At 35.1% G+C, this 24,636-nt stretch overlaps 1 long non-coding RNA gene across 4 annotated transcripts in view; it reads left to right on the top strand.

Annotated features, from left to right (window-relative positions):
* Positions 1-5,668: 5,668 nt before the first annotated feature.
* Positions 5,669-24,636, top strand: part of LOC109064858 — a 53,552-nt gene continuing 34,584 nt past the window's right edge. For 3 of the 4 annotated variants that reach the window (XR_006158425.1, XR_006158424.1, XR_006158426.1), the window contains exons 1-2: positions 5,669-6,058; positions 10,899-11,147. This is a non-coding gene — a long non-coding RNA (uncharacterized LOC109064858). The remainder of the gene's footprint in view (positions 6,059-10,898; positions 11,148-24,636) is intronic. The other variant, XR_006158427.1, reaches the window with a different exon arrangement.

Here is a 24,636-nt window from a genome sequence, read left to right as displayed (position 1 = left end):
GAGACATGAGCACATAGCTTTCCGTTTGTTTACCAGACAAAGGCTGCAAGACGCGCAGCTCTGTGTTGATCAATAAAGAGTGTGATCCACCCAGTTTTTGAGCCCATAAACGGTCAACCATGTGAGATCTAGATTATCCAGATAGCAATGTATTGTATTTTTTTCAATGGTAAGTGTGCCAAGCAACAATCACTCGGCAAGAATTGCCCAGCAATGCTTAAAAAGTTGCCCATGTGTTCACATACAGTCAACCAGCTGAATTGTCAGGCACTGATAATAACTTAAAGGGATAGTTCACACAAAAATGAAAATTATGTCATTAATGACTCACCCTCATGTCGTTCCAAACCCGTAAGACCTCCGTCATCTTCGGAAATATAAGATATTTTTAGACCGAGAGCTTTCTGTCCCTCCATTGAAAATGTATGTACGGTATACTGTCCACGTCCAGAAAGGTAATAAAAACATCTTCAACGTAGTCCATGTGACATCAGAGGGTCCGTTAGAATTTTTTGAAGCATCGAAAATACATTTTGGTCCAAAAATATCAAAAAAACTACGACTTTATTCAGCATTGACTTCTCTCCCGGGTCTGTTATGAGCGCGTTCACAACACTGCAGTTTAGTGATATCCGAATCACTCGATGTAACCGGATCTTCTTGAACCAGTTCACCAAATCGAACTGAATCGTTTGAAAACGGTTCGTGTCAACAATAAGCATTAATCCACAAATGACTTAAGCTGTTAACTTTTTTTAAACATGGCTGACACTCCCTCTGAGTTCAAATAAACCAATATCCCGGATAATTCATTTACTCAAACAGTACACTGACTGAACTGCTGTGAAGAGAGAATTGAAGATGAACACCGAGCCGAGCCAGATAACGAACGAAACATTGACTCGTTCCTTGTTTAGTTAAAGGCACTGCTAACCTGATATTACCTCACATTGTTTGAAAAATAAAGCATTTCATTGCAAATTAAAGCATTGGTTATATATATATATATATATATATATATATATATATATATATATATATTTATATATTTATATATATATATATAATATATATATATATATATATATATATTATATATATATATATATATATATATATATATATATATATATTATATATATATATATATGTGTGTGTGTATATATGTATGTATGCATGTATGTAGAGTATGTATATAGATTATTGATAGAATTTGTGGTAAAATCACACACACACACAAAAAAATGACAATAAGTTTGGAAGCACAGATAAGTTTACCTGAAATGGAATTTACCTGTGGGGACTGTACATAACAATGGGGTCACATATTCTGATGCCCCCTTTAAATACATTAGTAGCCTGTTTTTGTGACATCAGCTTCATGAACTTTGTTAAACATTTAAGTTGCATACAAAATGCAAAATAGGGCTACTCTGCAAACAACAGGATTGTGTTTATTCTCATGACATTTTAATTGGTTTAATAAGTCTGTTGAATAACGAGCATTTCTAAATAAAATTTATTTAAGAAGCGGTTAAGAATTTGTACAAACATATTCAAAAACATTCAGGAGTATCTACAGTACATTAGCTTACATAACACTTAAGGCTAAAACATAAGCAGAGGATTTTTTTTTAATTAAAAAATAAATAAAAAGTTGGTTTTTACCATTTTAAAGTATAAGAAAATGAATAAATAAATCCAAATAATTTACTGTGACAGCTGTACTGTTCATATTAGACCAAGATATCTTTCCTGGATAGGCTATACAATAGAGGAGGTTGCACGTTGAATTGACGTGACCAGACTGTACAGATGCGCTCATTCAATGTGCATGGGCGTCATGAACCTGTACGCTGTTTTTTTTTTATTATTATTTTTTTATTATTTATTATTATATTATTATTGTTGAACACACTTATTTACAAAATACAAATGAAAAAATCTCTCATTGGGAGACTTATGTGCAGAACTTAGTTAGACACAATTAAATGAAACAAATTTTGATAAAGAAAATAAATACAAATAAATGTAAAATAAAATAAATTAAGCGAAGGCACTTCAGTCCATAAGGCATGACAAAATTGTTTACATACATATATTGTCCTCAGTCATCATTCTTAAAATAAAGTTACATGAAAGCTTAACAAGTTATAATGACAAGTATTTTGAGACATCTTCACATAGCGAGTAAATGTTATCACTGGAGTTTTTCAGAAGTTTCAAAGAAGCAAAGTATTCCCTCAGTTCAATTTAAAACACCATTAGGGATGGATTTTTGTTTTGCCATTTACATTTATGAATATGGTATTTACCCATAATTGTTATGATATTGTACATTCTAAAAAGTTCCTTCGGAAGGTTTTCATTACCAAAAAGAATTTGCTCTAACTTTAATTGTGTATTTCTTTCCATTTTTGTTTCCAGCCAATTCATGACATCTTGCCAGAATATTTTTATCACTGGACAAGAGAAAAACAAATGTTCAATAGTTTCATCTTCCTGTGAACAGAACACACATGGCTCCACTTCAAAACCAAATCTCTTTTTAAGCATAGCTGCTGCTGGATAATATCCATTTATAATTTTAAATTGCATTTCTTTGATTTTAGGAGGTATAGGCCATTTCATGAATTTGATGTATTTATTTGTTATTTTATCATCATAATGCCTTATTTTTATATTATGGTCAAAATCATGAAATAGTTTACATTTGAATATTTTGCTAATACAATTATGGTTACATTTTTTGCTATTTAGGGGAATTTGGTTTAGTTGCAGTTTAGGCAAATTTATTTGACTTTTGGAATAATATAAATAGTTTTGTATCATCTTTAATAGGGCTATTGGTATTGCTTTACATACCTTATTATAATCCCTTATTAAACTTTGTATATTAAATTTTGTTTTAAACTCCGTAAACCTAAGAAAATCACCTTGTTCATCTAATATAGCTGTGATGAAAATGATTCCCTTTTCAAACCAATTTCTGAAAAAAGGTGTTTTTCTACTTATTGTTATCACTCTGTTGTTCCACAAGGTGGAGCCATGTGGTGTAAAATTATGAGTAAATACCATCTTCCAGTAATGAAGAACTTGTTTATGATATTCAGACAGTTTTACTGGCAATTTGGATACCTCGAAATCACACTTTAAAAGAAACTCTAAGCCTCCCACTTTATCAGAAATATTTTTGGGAATATGATACCATAGAGAGTCAGGTTTATCTAAAAAGGCTTTTACCCATTAACTCTAAAAACTCCAACTATAGATTCAAAATCAATTGTTTTTAACCCCCCTTTATTATAGTCCTTTACAAGTTGTGATTTTTTTTAATGTAGTGCGTTTTATTACGCCAGATGAATTGGTAAATTATAGTATTTGCTTTTCTTATGTTTTGTGAACTAATATAGAGAGAATAACTTGGGTAAATTAATTTAGAAATCCCTTCTGATTTTGACAATAGGTTACGTCAGAGAATGTCTAATATGGCGAGAAGTTTCACTCTCACTACACTTCCAGCTTCTGAACTGGTTGCAATTTCCACTCTGATTCCATATGAGGGCGCTCACAGGACGAGTGCAGAATGAATGGAGGTCAATGGCGGTATACCCAGAGTCGGCGTCAGAGCAGATCTACTGGAGGGGCATTGGATCATCGGCGGGGGGGCACTGTCGTTTGATAAATATTTTTTGACGCTTTGGCAACATCATAGTAGCATGGAAATCCAGACCTAAATCTGAAAGATCTATATAGAATGACAATGAACAATTTAGACTTGGGTTTTTATCTAAAAGAGGAACAGAAGACAGCGCTGAAATTTGCTGTTTTGCCGACCGGATACGGCAAGAGTCAGTTAGCTCCAATGATCTATACAGAATGACATTCTACCCTAGAATGTTAGCTCCAATAATCTATCTATATAGAATTGTGACGAGTGGGGCGGGGCCGAGAGCCGTGGGAACGGAGCGAGGCCGTTGGAGTGATTGGGAAATGAGCGACACCTGTTCCACTCACCGGTCTCGAGTCCCACGGAGGAGATTGGGAGGATACAAAAGAGGAGCGACGACAGTGAAGGACGAGAGGGGACCAGGCCTGGGTTTTATTTTGTGTTTGGTTTTTGTTTTGTGCGCGGCAGTCGACCGTGAGGGGCTGTCGCGCTGTTTTATCTTTATTTGGTTATTAAAGTTTTATTTGAATGTTCGCCGGTTCCCGCCTCCTTCTTCCCGTGATTATGGAGTTTTTATATTTATACAAGAATGTCATTATATAATTTTTTAATTTTATTTTTACCTGTCTTGATTCCTAATACACAACAGATGACGATTGTTAATTAAAACGTTCAGAATACGATTCCATATAAGGTTAGTATAGCCTAGTTCAGCACTTTGCGAATGGACAGCGACTCAAGTAGCACGTAGTAGCCTATTCTCGCGTTCTACGAGTTCAGTAGCCTACATTTTTGGGAAACGCACGAGGAATTGCGGCTAATGTTTATAACCTTGCACGCAGAGAGCGCTTTTAAGAGCTAAGATAGGCTAGGCTACATCGTTATCGGGAAACCCGGCCCAGAACAGATAGCCTAAACAAACAGAACAGGACAGAAAATAATAATATAAATATAATATAGGCTAAATAAAAAACATAAAATAGGCCTACAATAAATAGCAATATATTTTTTATACTTAAATAATTAACAAATTACGACGACAAAAATAAAACACTGAATCAGTTTGAAGCTTTAAAATACCGGCAAAAAAATGTCCCCATCAGACAAAGTTTTATCGTATAGATGTTTCTGAAAACTTAAGGCTTTTTTCTTCAGATAACGAGTTGGATATCATCACACAAATGTCTGCGTATTAAATCTTTTGGCGGTTGTCCGGAGCTAGTATTCGCAGAAGAAGGGCCAGCTCGGCTCTCATAGACCGTGGTACTGGTGGTCGTGGCCGGAGTATCTAAGTCTGCTGATTGACGAGGCTGCGGAGGTCTAAACCATTTTCGTAAATCCATTTTTTAAAATTTTTTTTTTATTTTTTGAAAATTTTAAAATTAGTTGCTAACAACTGTCTATAATATAGACGGACAAACTGTTCTTCAACTTGAAATGGATTTTGCGCGTGCTGCAAATCAAATGTAACAAGTTTACTCGGCGACCAATAAGCATTCACCATGACGAAGCCTAGTAACGTGCCATGAACAACCAAAATTATGCATTTTCCCCATTCTTTTTATTTTATTTAATTAAAGTTACAGTTTGAACATTTAATATTAAAATAATAACTAAAAGGGATATTTTTTTGGGCCACGCCATGCCCTGTAGGAGGGGCATCAATGACCGCTAGGGGGGGCACGGCCCTCAAAAGCCCCACCAAAGCCACAACTCACAATATACCCCTCAAAAACTTGTTCATTCAACTTTCGACCTATAACCCATATTGAACTTGCAAAACCTACAATCAGATCTGAGATTTCTCAACGGCAATCGGGTGAAAGGGACAAATTTAGCCGTCTAGCCCCATAGACTCCCATTCATTTTGCACTCATGGCGATCGCCCCCAGTAGAATCTCGGGTGGAACTGCAACCAAAATTCGGTACAATAGGACTTAATAGGGAGTGGGAAGGCTCTCCGTAGACGGGCTCTGGTTACGTCCTAAAATAGTTAAGTCTCTTGTTAACCAATGATTTAGGTTTCTTTTTATTTCTTCAAATTTTCTGTGATATTTTTGGATTCTCTTATTGCCAAGTTTTTAGATAGATGAATGCCCAAGTATTTAACATCATTCTTAACTGGAATCATCTCCACCTGTACGCTGTTTGCGTACCCAATTCTCCTGTTTGATCGAGTTCAAGCCAAACAGTGACAACAGCGCCTACCAGGGTCACAGAATACGATGGTCACAGAATTTGGTGTAACACCGGGGTGAGGATGGATCACACCTCTTTAACAGAGAGAATAACTCACGTTTTTTTCTCAATCTCTCTTAAATAGCCTACAGATCTGTCATATCGACACACACAGGCAACGACTAACACGGAGGACTGCCATCACAACGGGTGAGTTTGCGGTGCAAAATTGCGCGTAAGATCATGTGAATGAGCATAACATTTACAGTCAACCCACCTAATGGATTGGAAAAGGTTATTCATTGAAACAGCCACCGTATGACAAAAACAGGGGTCAGAGCAAAGAGAAACACGGCCACGTGATAAAAAGTTTCACAAATTGAGCTTGACCTAAAACAATGTTCTTTTATTCCAGCAGTCTGCGTGTTTAGTGGTAATAGACGTTAAACATGAAGAACGCCTTTCTTTCACATTTTACTGGCGGACTTACCAAGGGGTTTACGGACAAGAGCTTTGCTGTGAAAAAATTCACAGAACAAGCTGGTGAAGATGACACCGGTTTCATTCCTCTAAGTGTCCAACTTTTGGAGCTATAGGCATTATAAAATTAAGAGTCGCTACGAAAAAGAAAACCTGCAAATTCCTGGAACACACCTAAAACTGCACATTCAGAAAAACTACACAATCAAAAACACCAGATTCAGGTCACCTGCTCATTAGTAGATATTCACAGACTTGAAATGTGTGTGTCAGACAAAGGAGACATGCAAAATGTGCAGTGTTGGGGGTCCTCCAGGAATGTGGTTGAGAACCACTGCTCTAATAAGTTAAAAAACCTGATCTGACGATATATATGACTGATACCCTGCAATGATCTGTCGTTAGTCCCATCCCCCTGCACCGCAACCCAGTTCTGATGGGACTTTAAAGTAATCCTCCTTTGCATTGCAATAAAATAAATCTCACTCCCTGATATATTGTGATGTCATAATCTATTAAAACATTTATTTCTTGTTATTATACACAACCCAGATAGCAGACCAACACTGAATCAATGCTGAATCAACGTTAATGCATCGACCAAATTATCATTGAATTAATGTTGAAGTTTAACATTGATTTTTTTGTCAGAGTTGCACCCTCAAATAATGTTATTTCAATGATGAAAAATGGTCATAAAAATCAACATTTCTTTAACTTAAACTAAACCACTTATTTAACATTGAATCTACATGGAAAATGATCAAACCAATCTAGATTTTTAGTTTTTTTTAATCAGAGAACATGCTAGGGGTGCTCCAATTGATCGGCTACCGATCACAATCGGCCAATAATCACTTTGGGATGATAGATCGGCGGTCTCTAAAAAGGCCTATCTCATAAAACAAATCTCAAGCTGATAAGGTGCCTGTGAGACAATTTCACAAACAGCGTGAGTGAATCACTGCTCGCTTTCTCTTTCTCTCTCAAAAAGCAAATGGCTTCAAATCACATCGCGTCTGCACTATAATTGAGCTGCACTCTGCACAGTTGACACAGGAATTGTCACTTGCACTATCAAGGCATCGTCGCATCATCACTAAAGTTTATAAACTGCATTTTTTTTAAATTATTGCCAGTGTTTAAACCATTCAATGCCACACGCTTTTAAATAAACAGGGCAATAATTTTAAAGTTCTTAAAGTTCTTAATTAAAGTTCTTTATGAACCGCAGGATTGCTTGTAATAAAGATTTAAATCCAAAATAAAAGGTAGTAGAGCTGACGGTTTCTTTCAATGGTAAGTTTTAATTTAGAATGTTTGTGATAATGTAAAAAAAGTAGTTTAAACATTTTGCTTTAGCAATTTAATATATAAATCTATAAGTAAATGCAAAAGTAAAAAACATTGAATAATTGATGAAAGATTATATTACTGTACTGTGTAAACAAAGAATCACACTGTTGAAAAAGCAAAATCTAAAAAAGGGGCAAAATCTAGCGACCCGGGAACAATTGCCGGGACACATTACCTGTGTATTTTCCGGAATCACAGTGTGAAAGGGGCTATACACAGAACTGTAAAGGTATTCATGGCCACCCATCAAAATAAACGTCCGGTTTGATATTAAGTCTATTTTTCAGTAGAATGTACATAGCCTACTGCTATTACTAAAATGAAACAAACATTATTTTTTAAGGAATAATCACACAACATTTCTTCCATGTTTTTAATAGTAAATCCCCTTTGTTTACCAAAAAATAAAGTTAGCTTAATTTTCAATAATTAAAAGATAAATGAAATTAATGTTTTATGCATTCACAGAATATCTGAGGGGGAAAAATCATAAGGCTACTTTAAGAAAAAAAAAAATTAAAATAAATAAAGTTGTTGTATGCATTCAAATAATTAGACATGCTAAAACACTGAATTTGGTAACAATAAAAAATATGGTGAGAAAAAAATAAAACATTTCATAGGGCCCTAAACATGTAATTTTTGTTAAACTTTTATTAAATTGATATAAAACTATTTAACTATTAAAAATGAGTCAAGAAAAATTAAAACGGGGAAAAAAAAAAACAGATTCCAGAAAAACTAAAATAGAAAAACCGTAATTTGGAAAAAAATAAACCGTAATTTAGGAAAAAATAAAATGGATTTCATAGGGCCCTACTTTTGTTTTTGAAGGGAATGCGGCCCCCCGATCCACCGAAATGCATCTATGTTCATGCAAATCATTTGTGATACAGCTTCACCTCCAGAAGAAGTTAGTATAGTCTTTGCAAACCGCCTTTCCTAATAATGTGCTAGTTTGCAAGTTCCATGACAAATGCAGATAATGTTTACAGTCTCATGAGAATGGCTCATCACTCAAGAGATGGAAGGGGTGAGCAGAGCTCATTAGCATTTAAAGGGACATATACCGAAATGGGTCGCTGTAAACAGAGCTGTTTTTGATTATTATTATTATTTTGATTGTTTTTGTTATAGACTTTTCTTTAAGCCCTAAAGTATATCAACTTGAAAAAAATGGTCATCCGATGACCCCTTTAAAAACATGTACATATTTACAGATACTGTCTTTGTCATGGAGTACACTTGTTTGTTCACACAGAGTTCATGGTTTGGTCGTTCTTTTTTCCTTAAAATTATGTATATTATCCATTGTCACTTTTTATGGAATATCCTGTACAATGATATTTGAACTAAAATGTAACTTTAAGATTATACAACGCACATAATTAGTACCTGAGATTATCATTGTTATTGGGTACATATTTTTTTTTTTATTCTTGTCCCCAGCCATGATGTTGCAGAAATAGTGTTTTGTGAGTCAAATATTGTTGTGCAGCTGCTTAAGAAAATCTGGGGGTTGGGATTCCACAACTTCCCTTGATCATCCTCACGCCTTATTGCTTGTAGCCATTTTGTCCTCCTTTCCGGTTCTGTGTATTTATTAGGAAGGATGTAGAACTTCAGTTCATAATTTGTTAGTTTATTGGCGGTACAGAAAATGACACCGCAACTCTTCGGCATGATTGTCCTGTGTATTTCAATTGGTGCCAAGGCAATGTTTTCCCCCATGGGCTTAATTTACATCACGTGACGGGGCGTTCCTGAGGGCGTTCCCAGACCAACCGTCTGTATGTATACGTACCAATAAGTACATATCACTGCAGTTTCCAAAATAAGTGAACACTAGATGCAGTAAAACTGACACCTTTTATTCCTTTTAATTTCGATTAAAAACTTTCGATTAATAAAGCGTAATTTTTGCACAATTATTTGTAGAATATCATGTTATGACTTCAAAACAATATTAATATGCTGGGAGATTTTAAAACTGATGCTTTTGAACATTCCCATCGCATATATCCAGCTTCATATCTATGGGTTTTCATAGACGGTAGATTTGTTCTGTAGCTCATGGAGTATGGAGACAGACTTGGGAGGCGAGGAGCTCCGGTTCGAATCCTGTGTAACCACAGTTCGACAAAACTGCATATAAGGAAATTGAAATGGCACGGTTGCATCAACATATGTGTTTTTATATCAGTTTCGCATTTGATAAAACTATCGGGTAGGTTTAGGGTTGGGTTTGGTGTAGGGCATATTTCCAACACGATAGAGCATTAACTTTTAGTGACAGTCAACGGATATTTGAATTCTGAACCGCTGCAATATGCACCAGAAGCAACATAATAAAAACACAGCAATATGTAGCTATTTCAAAGTAATAAAAACGTGCCAGGGTTCACAAATTGAACCTGTGTTTTAGCACCACTCAGTGGACATTTTTCTTTGAAACTGCGGCGAAACATGCAGTAAGCTACGTAAAAACGGTGTTGCACAAAAAGTGTACAGAGGTATGTATTTTTATGAGACCAGATTGTTTTAAAAGTAGGTTATTATTTAATTTTCACAATTATTTAATATTTCTACATTGAATTGTTATATTTAAACTTAATTTTAAACTTAAAAATGCAAAATCCATATGGAATTTGTTTATGGTGATTTCTTTTGAGTGTTAATAGCCAACACATATTTTTATTTGGATTGAAATTGTTGATTAAATGTAAGAATCTGACATAAGAGGGCATGGATGACAATGCAGTTTTGTAATACTAATACATGTCTGGCTTTTTTTTTTTTTGGTTTATTGTATTATAATGACATCTATACTTTGACTAGGCTAGACATGTTGCATATGAATTGTACTATATATCAACCTCACAGTATATTTTAATATTTGTGTATTTTGTGTTAATCCATAATGATGTTCTAGTTGAGGGCATTTGTAGTGTAAAGGGCCCAAACATAACCTCAAGCCCAGGGACCCCCGTTCTGCCCTGTCTGTACGTCTGACACAAACATGTCACATTTCAGACTATAGTAATAATGTGTAATGTATACAAATGTGCAAAGAGTGCTATAAGCAGTGGAGGAAGGGGGTGGAGAAGAACTTGAATTATTTTAATTCAGTTCATTTTTGACATCAATGTTTTTATTATTCTTATAAAAACAGTATTAATGTTTGTGTAAGTAATTGTTTTTAAACATCATTTAGGCACTTAGATACCCCTACTTCCAAGTAGGCCAAGTTCTGGGCCCCCTACCCATGACCCCCGATGTATGGAAGGCTCAGATATAGACGACCCTGCCTATTGAATTCATATCAGAGCTGCAATCTATCTCAGAACCAGCGTTGCCATCACAGACTAAAGGCCAAAGCAGAAGCTCCCATCAGCCACTGCAGAAGATTCCTCTGCCCCAGTCTCTTTCTCAGACAGACACTCTCGCTCCATACACACACAAGGTACAAAACCTCCTTCTCAGACATAATGTTGTAATTACCTTTACAGCATTACGATTACATTAAGATTCCCATTATGGATTTATTTTTATTATAATTTTTTTTATGCCACATGATAGGCGTATAGCAAAATCTTAAAAGTTGTATTTTATTTTTAACCTTATTTTATATATATATATATATATATATATATATATATATATATATATATATATATATATATATATATATATATATATATATTACTGCACATGTGGCACACTGTTGATTATAACAGACAATGATTTTACCTTGTTTATCAGTTTGGAAATTTAAACGGAATTAAACATAAAAATGTAAGTGACTCAAAATATTTAATAATAATTGTATGATGCAGTACAGTCTGTTAAATGAGCCACTTCTCCCTTTCTTGACAAAATATAATTTTGATAAATAAAAATTAAACTTAAAGATTACCTGTTAAGGCTGGGACACACCAAGCGAGTCGACGGCCAGCAACGGTCGGGCTAGTTTGTTTGGTGTGTTCCACTCGTCAGCTCTCATTGGGCTCACGTCGGTGGCAGTGACGTCGTGACCGTCTGTGTGAGAGCTCTGACTGGATGTTCAGTTAAGCGAACGAGTCAATGCCCGAGAATTCAAGCGAAAGTGATGAAAACAAGCATATAAATGAAGGCGGTACAGACAGAAGGCTGTTTAAATGTTACGTGATCTTTCCCAATCATTCTAATATGCGAATGTTTTCACAACAACATGAGCCGCTTAAAATGATTAAAGTTATCAACGTTACTGATATTTAAAATAGTAAGCAAGCCCTTTGTTTATGTTTCGTATATCTGCATTTATCTTGTATAGATTTGTTTTGGTTTCTCCTTTTAAATTATGAATATATACTATTGATAGCTGCTGATATAGACAGTTAATTTAAGGTGGTCAGGGGTGAGAACAGTTTGACTTGGCTGAAGAACGGACGAAGAAGGTAGGGACAGACCAACATGAAACCCTCAGACAGCTGGGATCAGTCTGACTGTTCTGATACCGCAGCTTCCCTCTCTAAAAAAACCCAGCAAAGGCCCTGGGGAGGAAAAAACTAATACACAGTATGATCTCTACATTCAGAGCTTAACATCAGCAGTTTTAGCCCATTTCAATTAACACACTATTCGGAACCTACAGCCTTGCTTTCTACTAAACTTCTAACAAAGGCATCCAAACTGAAATTTAACCATTTGATTTGAAATGCCCTGTACGGCTCTGTGTTTGCTCATCATTTATGAAACAAGTTCAATTCCATGATAAGCAGTTCAACTGAAGACAGTAGTGTCGTTTTTTTTTTTAGCTCGAGTCAGTTCAGTTTTCAGTTCAGTTCAATTGATAGTTTTCACGTGACGTCACACACTCAAAACAAAGCTTTGCTCCACTGACTGCCAGTTATTTTTACGCAGTTTGCATTAAGTAGTAATGTAGTAGAAAGCAGGTGTTAAAAGGTGAATTCAGTAAACACCTTATTGATGATCTCTATTTTGTACAGTCAAGCATATGAACCCAGAATATAAACACAATGTGCAAAGTTTCACATTAACTGGTTTCCCATAGAAAACCATTATAAGGAAAACACAGAACCATTAAGCAGATTGCGTTCATATTCCGACCTAATCTGCTTGCCATGTGAACTATTCATCATTAATATAGTGATTACTGAATTTTATCTCTTATTATTACTGTTTTAAATATATTAAGGCACTTTAAGTTAAAATTTTTCGCAATGTTTAATGATTGAAATATTGCCACGGGTGCTTAATATGGATTGCAAACGGCCAAAACTGGAATTTTGTTCACATACTTTTGTTTTATTCTTCTGAGAGCTGATCTAAATATTTGTGGCTGTGAAACATATGGAAAATTGTGCTGTTCTCCCCTGGCCAAATGAACAAAAATGGTGTGCTTTAAGGAGGTTGCAAGATTTATGTTCTATATATAAATTTTGCACAGGTCTCTTTCTGCATGAAGATCAGCATACATGACACTGGCATTAGGGGAAAGGGAGTGTTGTAGTCTGAACATGAAGGTAGAGTTGCTATGTAGCCAGCAGAGCTGTGGACTCGAGTCGCATGACTTGGACTTGACTCTGACTCGAATCCCAAAGTTGAGGACTTGTGACTTCTTGACATAATCAAAGAAGACTTGTAAGTCGACTTAGTCTCGATTAGTGCAACTTTTAGCACTTTTAGCCAGAGAGGGACTCGCTCAGTGAGTGCTTGTTAGTGTTTTCAACCACATAATGTTGAGGCTATTTAATGTTTTAGACATTTAAAATACACATAATCACTATAAACCATTTATAATAATAATAATAAAAAGAAGAAACACCAATGTACGTACACTGTTAAATGTAATAACTTTACTTATAAAAAATGAGGAAACCTATTGCCTTCAAATTTCTAAGTAATGTGTTAATTTTAAGTTTTATGTAACTTAAAACAGTTTGTACAGAAAACTTGTTAATAAAGTATACTTAAGTACTGTTGACTTAAAATAATTAGTTGTGTTAACTTCTGTTAACTTTCACAATATAACATTGTTCAAAGAGTAGAAAAACATTTTCGACCAAGGTTCAACAATATATAACCAAAAACAAAACAATTACAAAATGTATAACAAAACACAATCTTAAATATATATAACCAACAAAATTGAAAATTTACTCTCCCTCCTGTCATTCCAAACCCACAAGATTAGTCTTTGTCTTTCAAAGACTACTTTTAAGGAAACCTTAGAGACTTATGTTCCTTCACTGAAAGTCCAGGTGACCAGAAGATTTTAATTTCTTCAGATTTGAATTGACTGGATATGATTTGTTTAAATACACCTTAATGACCTTTTTAATGTATTTTAAGTTTTGGTTATCTGACTGTGAACAAAAGGACAGAAACCTCTCAGATTTCATTAAAAATTACTTAATTTGTTGTTTCAAAGACCAAAAAGTCAAACCAAACCAAAGTCCTATGGGTTTGGAATCACATGAGGTTGAGCAAAACGACAGAATTAACATTTTTGGTATTTCTAAATCTCAAACAGCCTTGACTTTCATCATTAGCAGATTTTTAGTGACTGTAGTTTTAGTTTCAGAGATTTGTGTCCAATGGAAAGAAAGACTCAAAGTTGAAGAATAAAATCAAAGTTGTACTTGAGCTGTAAAAACCATCCAAATTGAGATTCCTGGCTGTCTTCTGCCAACACAGTCAGAATCCGATGAAAATCCGGGGTATGTCACATTCACAGTCCTAAAAAAACAAAAGCAAGATTACAATTCATGTTTATTTCAAATAATCTCACAAATGTACATGTAACTTAAAAGAATTTGGACCAATATCTTATGCTCTAAGTATTGTGTAGAAATTAGACAAAATTAATAGTACAATTATGGCAGAACAGGCATATAACAAAATGTACAAGGGCTTAATAAAGGGGTTAAAAAAGGAAATAAATTCAGAGGTTGCTAATCTGGTGCAAGGTAAGAGTTGAATGAAGTGTAATTGATAGCCTATATATGATGTGGGTGGGATTTCTGAATGAAACAGAAGTTTTGAAAAACATTAGAGTTTTCTTAAAACATAAGAATTCCATTAACAAACACTTAGCCCATAAAAAAAAAAATTTCAAAACAAAGAAAAAAAAAAAAAAGAAATAAATAAATTACAAATTAGTCAGAATAAATGTATTTTGAAAATGCAATGACAGTGCTCTGAAAAAAAAAAATTAAAACAGAGAGTGAAATATCAAAGTAGTTAATATATTAGTTAATATGACAGTAAAACAGTTTAGTTTAAGAAAGAAGCATTGAAGCTTAACACACATTTAACCTGCTCAAGAATTTCATAATGCTTCAAAAGGAGAGCTCTCTTTTCGCAAAATAAATAAATAAAAAATCCAATACTTACATTTCCATTGCATGACTCATTTCACAATAAGCTTTGCAAATAAAGAAAACAATATTAACATACACAATTAACATATTAACATAAAAATTATTGTGTGGAGTTCAAACATTTAATCTTAAGTAATCTAAAAGTTAAAATGTATAGATTATAACAGTGCCTGTACAACACATTAAAACAAAACATTACAACAAAGATCAGTAAATTTGCCCTCATTCATGAAGATAAAAAAAGGTAGGGCGCTAAAGCAAGTATTTTTGAAAATACGAACACTTCCATGAATCTGTAAATTTAGGTCAGAACAGCTTTACAAACGATTTAAACAAACATTTGTTTTGTTCATATTTCATGAATGAGTCCCAGTAAAAATAAAAAAAACATAAAAATGTTCATTGATTAAAAACTTGCAATCAAAGATCAGTGATGCCAGACTGTTGATTTCGATTAGCACAATCCAAGACAATCCTAAAATTGGATTAAAATAACATCACATCCAATGTAGCTGTGCATCGCTTCCATATTTAATCTAATTATTATATGATCGATTAATGTATAATAATTGAGCAATTAAAAAATATGACAAACATGAGCAGACTCACCTTCAGTGTTGCCAACTCATTTTCAGAGAAAGTTGCTAATGGAAGGTTGATTTGTTTCTAAAAGTTGCTAAATGACGTTGTGATGTCATTTCGCAATGATGTCATTGCGTAATCATGAAGCAAAATTGTCACAACCTAAAATCTCACCAAAAAAAAATATTTTATACATGTTAATTTAGATTTCTTTGTAAAATATGCATAATATAATATTAAAATATAAATAACTGTATTTTTAAATGCATTGAATTATTGAACACTTACACATTTTTAAATGATTACAATTAAAAAAAAAAAATAGTTTATAGATAGTAAACTAGAAATTCTACACATTTTCAACAATTATGCTTTAAGCAGTGTTTTAAGTAGTTTAAATGCTACACTCTGAGAAAAGTCTGTAAAAACAGGGCAAAATCTATGTTAATATGAAAGATTTTCCGTATTGTTTTATACCTGCATTTTAAATTCCGCATTGTGTTTTCGGGTTACAATGGATAATGGATAATGTCCTGGAAAATTACTAGTATCTTTTCCATTTTCCTTACAGTGTACTAACTGATCAGCAATCGCAGGTACAAGCTACTAACAAAGAGTATCATATTGAATTATTATTATTATTATTATTATTATTATTATTATTAAATTTAATAATTGCAAATAGCAGCTAACTCAATTCATGTGATTTGTGTACTGCTAGGCGTCTTTGTTTTCCTCTTTTTGTGTAATTTGGATTGAAAATTATGCCTTTGAGTCACTTATCAAAATTTGCTAAAAGTTGCCAAATAAATGTTAAAAAAATTGCTAAATTTGTTGCTAGGTGTTTTGGAAGAAAAAGTTGCTAGGGTAGTCTGAAAAGATGCTAAATTTAGCAACAAAATTGCTAAGTTGGCAACACTGCTCACCTTTCCATGTGCTTTTCCCGTCGGAATTACGTTGCAGATCAACTCCACCTATTGGTGGAACTGCGCATGACCACTCAAAAACGTTTAAAATACTTTTTTTTTTAAGTGTCCCTATTATGCCATTTGTCAGGTTGCTAATATTGTTTTATGAGTCTCTAAAACAGGTTACATAAGTTTTCTCAAAAAATAGATTTAAAGGGTTAGTTCACCCAAAAATTTAAATTATGTCATTAATGACTCACCCTCATGTCGTTCCAAACCCGTAAGACCTCCGTTCATCTTCATAACACAGTTATTTTAGATTTAGTCCGAGAGCTTTCTGACCCTCCATTGAAAATGTATGTAAGGTACACTGTCCATGTCCAGAAAGGTAATAAAAACATCATCAAAGTAGTCCATGTGACATCAGTGGGTCAGTTAGAATTTGTTGAAGCATTGAAAATACATTTCGTTCCGAAAATAACAAAGATTACGACTTTATTCAACATTGTCTTCTCTTCCGGGTCTGTTGTGAGTGCGTTCACAACACTGCAGTGATGACGCTGACGTACAACGCTGATGGCGTGTTTTCAGCGTCGTAAGTCAGCGGCATCACTGCAGTGTTGAGATTACTTGGTTAAACTTAGTAAGGAAACAATTTAATTTCACTTAATTTTATTAGTAAGATCATCAGTTACATTTTACACTCTGTGGAAATGGCAATAATAGTGTGATTTTTTTTTTTTTTGTTTGTTTTTGTTTTTCATGTCAAACACACATTGTATGTAGCCTACCTATAAAGTCCACTCTGTGGTTCCTGTTTACTAGACACTCACTTTCATGTCTTTCAGAAGAAATGGATGAACTCACTTGATGTAAATCCAACAGGCTCTTACTGCATGGTAGGCCACATGTAGACCCTAAACTAAGCCATCAACTGTGATCATTATAAACTTGTTTAAAACACAAAATGCCTTCACTTACATATATTTGTGTATCTAAATAGCTACAGTTTTGGCGTGAATAATTTTGAATGCCTCATTTCTTAAACCTACTATAGTGAACGGTGTGGTGCCAGAAATGTTTGGTTTACTTGTGGCCAAGAGACATATTCCTTGTAAACTTAACATATTAACTCAAACTTAACTCAAACCCTAGGATTATTAAAATATTAACATTTTATATTGAATGAAGAATCACAAATTGACAGTGCAGTGTCATGATTGAACTACTATTGCATGAGCTACTATTGCACTAGTCTCCATGACAGCATGGAATTTGAATAATTTATCAATATTTGTTGAAGGAATTGCCTATATAAGAACATAAAATAATATAGAGCTATAAGGACCACATTATCCAATTTGTCTTTTAAACCCATTCACTGATGTTTTCTTATTTTTTTAACATTTCTATATTATTATAATAACTATTATTATATATTTACTTTTCAGCTTCATTTGATGTATCTATTTGACCAGTAATTAACATTCTGTATCAGTGTATCTGTTTAAGACTTAAAGTACCATAAAGGTTTTGTAAATACTATAAATATAATATTTATGTGCCCTCTAGAAGCTTGCGTTCTGCACGTGAACATTGCTTTATTGTGCCATCCCAAAGAGGCACAAAATCACTTTCACAGACTTTTTAATTAAATGTTCCCTCCTGGTGGAAAGACCTTAGCCATTTTCAAGAACTGGCTAAAAGCACATATCTTCCATCTTTATTTGACCCTCTAACTCTAGCACTCTCTATTCTAATTCTATTCTTAAAAAAAAAAAACTAACAGCTTTTTACTAACAGCTTGTTTTCATTTAAAAAATAAAATAACACTAGCTTCTCTAATCTTTTTGTATTATATCTATTTGTTTTCTTTTTTATTTATTATACAATTAACAAAAGCAAAAAAAGGCCTCTAACACTAGCTTGCTCTATTATTTTCCTATTTTATCATTATGTTTTTATTATATGATTTTAAAAACCATGCTACGTGTACTGCATTAAGCTAACTGAGACTTATTTTAGCACTTGCATATCATTGCTTGTTTGTTGATTTTGATTGCTTCCATTGTCCTCATTTGTAAGTCGCTTTGGATAAAAGGGTCTGCTAAAAGACTAAATGTAAATGTAATGTAATGTAAATACCCAACAATCATGTCAATAAAGCTATGTCTATTTCTGTAGACCTATATCAGTAGGTGGTGATAAATGAGTATTAGCAAGTTGTTAAATATTTGACTCAGTTGATTCATTAAAATCACTGAATCATTTACAAATGAAACAGTGGACTTCAAAGAAATTATTCATTCACTTAGGCCTATATTTGTTCACAAACAATGATTCATTCCTCAATGAAATACCACTAATTATTATATCTTTATAATTATACTTACTATAGACTATTAACAATGACTTCAAATTTACTGTAGTAATTAATACACAGACACTACTTTGGGCAAACAGCACTAATGACTTGTTTAGGACTTAAAGCTTAAAGTTGAGAACTTGCAATTTTGCTTGGACTTGCCCGTCTTGACTCGAGACTTGGATGCAAAGGCTTGAGACTTACTTGTGTCAGGCTAGTTTGTTTGGTGTGTTCTACACGTCAGCTCTGATGCCTGATGTTAAATCTGCATCAGGGACATCGGTTAGAGTGAGAACTATGATTGGATTCTCAGTTTAGTGAACAAGTCAGTGCCGGAGAATTGAAGTGAAAGTGATGAAAACGAGCAAGTAAATGAAGGCAGGCCCCGACAGAAGACTGTTCTAATGTTACGAGATCGTACCCAAGCATTCCAATATGTGAATGTTTTCATAACAACATGAGCCACATTATCAACATAATTGATATTCAAAATGGCAAGCAAGCACTGCTTTGTTTACATTTCGTATATCTGTGTATATCTCGTATATCCGTTTTTTTCCTTTTGGATGACAAATATATACTATTGATAGCTGCTGATATAAGAAAGTTAATTACTCTCACGCAAGCGTTGAATGCACACCACACCTCCAAGTTGGCTCCAAGCCTACAAGAGTTTTCAAGTACAGCTTCCGGCTTCGCTACCGCTCGGACGTTTCTGCTTTACTGCTCTGCGCTTTGCTCCTTATTTCTGTACTTTTCTCAGATTTTTCTAAGATTTTTACTATAGCAGATCAGCACAGTGCTAAAAAAAAAAAAAAAACAGATTTTTGGCACAAACACTAAAACTAAAAACTCTTTGGGACTGAAATAATACTAAGGCTTTGCCTCCCGCTGCCAGCAGCTTACATTGCGGAGACGGGGAAACAACTGCCTACATTCAAACAGAAGAGAGAGAAAATGCCTCCTGTTAAATATACTTGTTGCATGAACTGCTGCAAACTTCTACAAAGGATTGTGGTTCTTGAAACAAAGTTACTTGCTGGACTTCCAAAACAGGCAGTACACACAGCCGCCGTCATTGACCCCCACAGCATACAGCCAGTGAGTCATATGAATTTAGTAAATCTCAACAGTTTAAACCAAGTGTAGAGGAACAAGCTGAAACTGATCATCACACTAATCGATGGCACAAACAGGGAGCGAGACCCAAAGGCACACGAGACATCAGATTGTTCCGAGTTTCTCATATTGCTGCCGTAGCATCCTCTACCCCAGATTCGACTATTACAAGGCTTGTGAATACTGGTATTCTACCACCCCTTATACATCTTGAGAACAGATTTGAAGCATTAATGAATGTGGGTGAGGAATCCCCAAATGTGATTATACATGGATCGGATCAGCCAGCAGCTAACATCGCTACTAACAGGCGCTCAAGGTCGAGCAGACAGCGCCATTCAGCTCAGAGCGCAGCTGAGCCTAGGATTCTGATAGTGGGTGACTCTATTATCAGAAACATCAGTAGCAAGAATACAACAATATGCTGCCTTGCTCAAGCAACCGTCCCTGATGTGAACAAGGAACTTTGGAACATTCTGAAGAAGAACAAGACTGCAAATCGAATCACCATCCATGTGGGGAAGAATGATATTCGGAAAGAGCAGTCAGAACTGCTTAAGAAGACTTCAGTGAACTCTTTGAAACACTTCGAAGACTCAAAGTTCAGTCGTTCAAAGTATAGTCAAGTTTTTATTCAGGAATTTTCTGAGTTCTTATCCACTATTTTATTATTGTCTGATCATATTTTACTTGTTGGGGATTTTAATATTCATATTTGCTGCCCTGGGAAGCCCTTGGAGAAAAGAGTTTTCTGATCTGATGGACTCATTGAATTTTATACAACATGTATTTGGTCCCACACATGAAAAAGGACATACTTTGGACCTTGTTTTTTCTTTAGGTCTGTCTATCTGTGATGTTATTGTTAATGATGCCTGTATTTCAGATCATTTGTCTGTTACTTTTAATGTAAATGTGCAAATTGAGAAGGTGGAGCATCAGCCTTCTTATATACGCTCCCGTACAATCACTCAGTCTACACCTCAGGCGTTTGGTGATATTTTTATTACTCTTTCTGATGTATCATGGCCTCAGTCTGTAGCTATTACGGCAGATCCAGATGAGTTACTTATGGCTTTTAATACTGTGTGTTCTGGAGTTTTAGACTCTGTTGCTCCTTATAAGATCAAGCATAGTAAGGTTAATCATCAGCCGTGGTTAAAAGACCAAACTCGGGATCTTAGACAGCAGTGTAGGCGAGCAGAACGGGCTTGGAAAAAGGATAAACTTATGATCTCGCAACAGATTTTACGTGATTTATGTATGGGATATCAGAAGGCTGTAAAGGATGCTAAAACAGCCTTTTTTTTCCAAAAATATATCACAGCATTCAAAATCACCTAAAATTTTGTTTCAATCTATTAATAGGTCTCAATACTACCATCCATTGAGTGTTGTGAGAAGTTTTTAAATGTCTTTTTAGACAAAGTTAACACAATTAGATCTGGTTTTCATGACTGGAATGGCTTGACAGGAGACATCATAAAAAATGTCAGCACGTTTGATAAATTTGATTTGGTTTCAGTTTAGGATATTAGTCTTATTATTAGTAAGTTGAAACGCCCAGCTGCTAGTTGGGATGTTTTGCCTTTTGATTTGTTGGCTGCGACATTCGATTATACTGGGCCTTGTATTACTGCTATTGTTAATTGCAGTCTTTATACAGGCACTTTTCCTTTAAGTTTTAAGCAGGCGGTTATTCAGCCCCTTCTTAAAAAGACTACTCTTGACCCGTTGGATTTTAATAATTATCAGCCAATTTCAAAGCTGCCTTATATCTCTAAAATTTTGGAAAAGGTAGTTTTATTTCAGTTAAGTTCTTTTTTGGCTAGAAATGAGGTGTTAGATGTCTTTCAGTCTGGTTTTCGGGCAGGACACAGTACTGAATCAGCTTTACTGCGAGTCTCAAATTATTTATTACTTATTGCAGACTCGGGCAATGCTGGGGCTCTAATTATGTTGGATCTTAGTGCAGCTTTTGATCTAATTGATCACGATATTCTTATTAATCGTTTGGAACACGTTGTAGGGTTGAGAGGGACGGTTTTAAAATGGTTTTCATCATATTTAAGGGGACGTTCTATTTCTGTGAGGGTTGGGGATTTTTCCTCCGGGTCAGTTTTTCTGGATTGTGGAGTACCTCAGGGTTCAATTCTGGGACCTATTCTCTTTTCTCTGTTTTTGTTGCCTGTAGGCCAAATTTTCAAGAAATATGGTATATTTTATCACCTATATGCCGATGACATTCAGATTTATTTACCAATTGGAGCTGGAGGATCAAGCCCTAATTTATCCCTGGTTGCTTGTTTAAAGGAGGTGACCAGTTGGTTACAGCAAAACTGTTTGCAGTTAAATGCCAGCAAGTCTGAAGTCATGGTGTTTGGGATGAAGAAGGATGACAGTAGGGCTGGGCGATATGGCCAAAAAAAAAAATCCCCGATTTTTTCACCAAAAATCCGATTTACGATTTAAATCGATTCCCCACCCCCCCCCCCCCCCCACAATATTCAAATGACAAATAAATTGTTTAAAACACGTTTTTAATATAATTCATTATTTATTATTTACCAGTTAAATTTATAACTGAGAAGATGATTTTTTAACATTTTTATTTAATACTAGCCCATCATGCATCTAATCATCCACTCGGCATTAAGAACTGTTAAAATTAAAATTGGCAACTATGCAGTGAGTAATTTTTTTCTTATATAAATTATTTGTAAATAGAGCAGACACTGTCTAACTGTGTCTACACTGGATGCGAGAGTTGTCGTGCTGCGCCCCGCTGTGCTGAAAGTCTGTCTAAACTTGACCTCACACTACAGTTGCAAATCATCTGAACGTAGTGTCAGAACATTTTGTCATAAATAGAACGAGCATCAGTTTACTGATGGGGATCGTGTCGCATCACGCCGCGTCCAGTTTAGACAACATCACTGGGTTCTATTGTCTTTTGTCGGATCACACCACTCATGCCCGGTGTAGACATTGCATGCGTTTTTAAATGGGTTATGTTACAACCCTGCTTGTTTTTATTTTTTTTTATTAAATATCTGCATTGACTGCATGATCATATCATCGTATTATTTACTGCCATGCGAGCCACAAAAGTAAAGCTTGGTGAGCCGCGCAACGAGCATTGCTGAAGGTTGCTTTTTGGCGGATATGCTGTGCTTGTGCTGCCGCGGTCTTGTTCATTTTGTAGGGCAAAACATCTCTCTCACTCGGTAGCGGAGTATGTGAGTGGAGTGGAGCGGCAACTATTTCCCTCCGCGTTCTGAGCATTTAATAATCACTCCACGCTCACTGATACCAGAAACACCGCTCCGCCTTCGCTCCGTGGCTAAAGTATTTCACTATGTTTGAAATGTTATGTTAATAACATAGCCTATATTAAAATAAAAAGTACATAAAATAACAGTAGAGTTTCAAAGTGGCTTAGGCTATTGTGTGCAAACTTTTTTTCCTACCACATGCCAAACTAGCTAAATATGTTTAACGTGAATTATTGCTAAATATGCAGTTATATTACGGGCCGTTGGCATGAATTGTACTCGTGATGGAGCAGTGGAGGAGTGCTCTTGGAGCGAGTGAAAACCACGACGCTCTGACTTTTAAAAAACCCGCGCCTCGCTCCAGTCAAAATCACACCGCTCTACTCCGCGCTCCGGAGAAACCAACGCTATCTCACTCGGCAGCATGTCTTTATGGCAAACGCACGGAGGAGGGTTGAGCCCAATCGGAACAACGGGAGCCCTGAGTGGAGCGTCGGTGGATGTTAAAAAGAAAACCGATTTTCATTCAAACAAACCGATGTAAACTACACATTCGAGTTAATCGATAAAATCGATTTATCGCCCAGCCCTAGATGACAGTGGTTTAGCCGACTTTCTAGGTATATGGGAAACATACGTTCAGCCTAAAATAAGAAATTTAGGTGTAATTTTTGACTCTGCTCTTATGTTTGACCATCAGGTTAAAAATGTGGTAAAAAATTGTTTTTATCAGTTAAGGACTATTGCGAAAATGAAATCTTTTTTGTCTGTTCCTGATCTGGAAACAGTGATTCACGCATTTATCTCTACACGCCTGGATTACTGCTTTATATGTAGGAATTAGTCAATCTCTTATCTCAAGATTGCAGCTGGTGCAAAATGCGGCAGCGAGGCTCCTGACTGGTATTAAGAAAAGGGAGCATATTACACCTGTTTTGAAAAGGCTTCATTGGCTCCCTGTGAAATATCGGATACAGTATAAGGTTTTGTTATGTTTATAAAGCTGTTCACGAGTTGGCCCCGGAATATATCAAGGATTTGGTGCTTATGAACTCTGGTAGATCTCAAAGGTCCTTTAATTGTTTACTGCTCTTTGTTCCAAGAACTCATCTTAAAACTAAAGGGGATCGAGCTTTCTCTGTCGTTGGACCTAGACTGTGGAATGCTCTTGCCCCTGATATAAGATCTGCACCGTCAGTTGATGTTTTTAAAACTCGTGTGAAAACGTATTTGTATTCTGTTTCTTTTAATTCTTGACTTTGTCATTCTATATTTTGTTTGTTGTTTTTCTTGATGTTTCCTTGCTTTTAGATGTAGA

This window comes from Cyprinus carpio, chromosome B24 (assembly GCF_018340385.1).
Source record: "Cyprinus carpio isolate SPL01 chromosome B24, ASM1834038v1, whole genome shotgun sequence".
NCBI lineage: Eukaryota > Metazoa > Chordata > Actinopteri > Cypriniformes > Cyprinidae > Cyprinus > Cyprinus carpio.
This window is presented reverse-complemented; position numbering and strand designations above follow the sequence as displayed.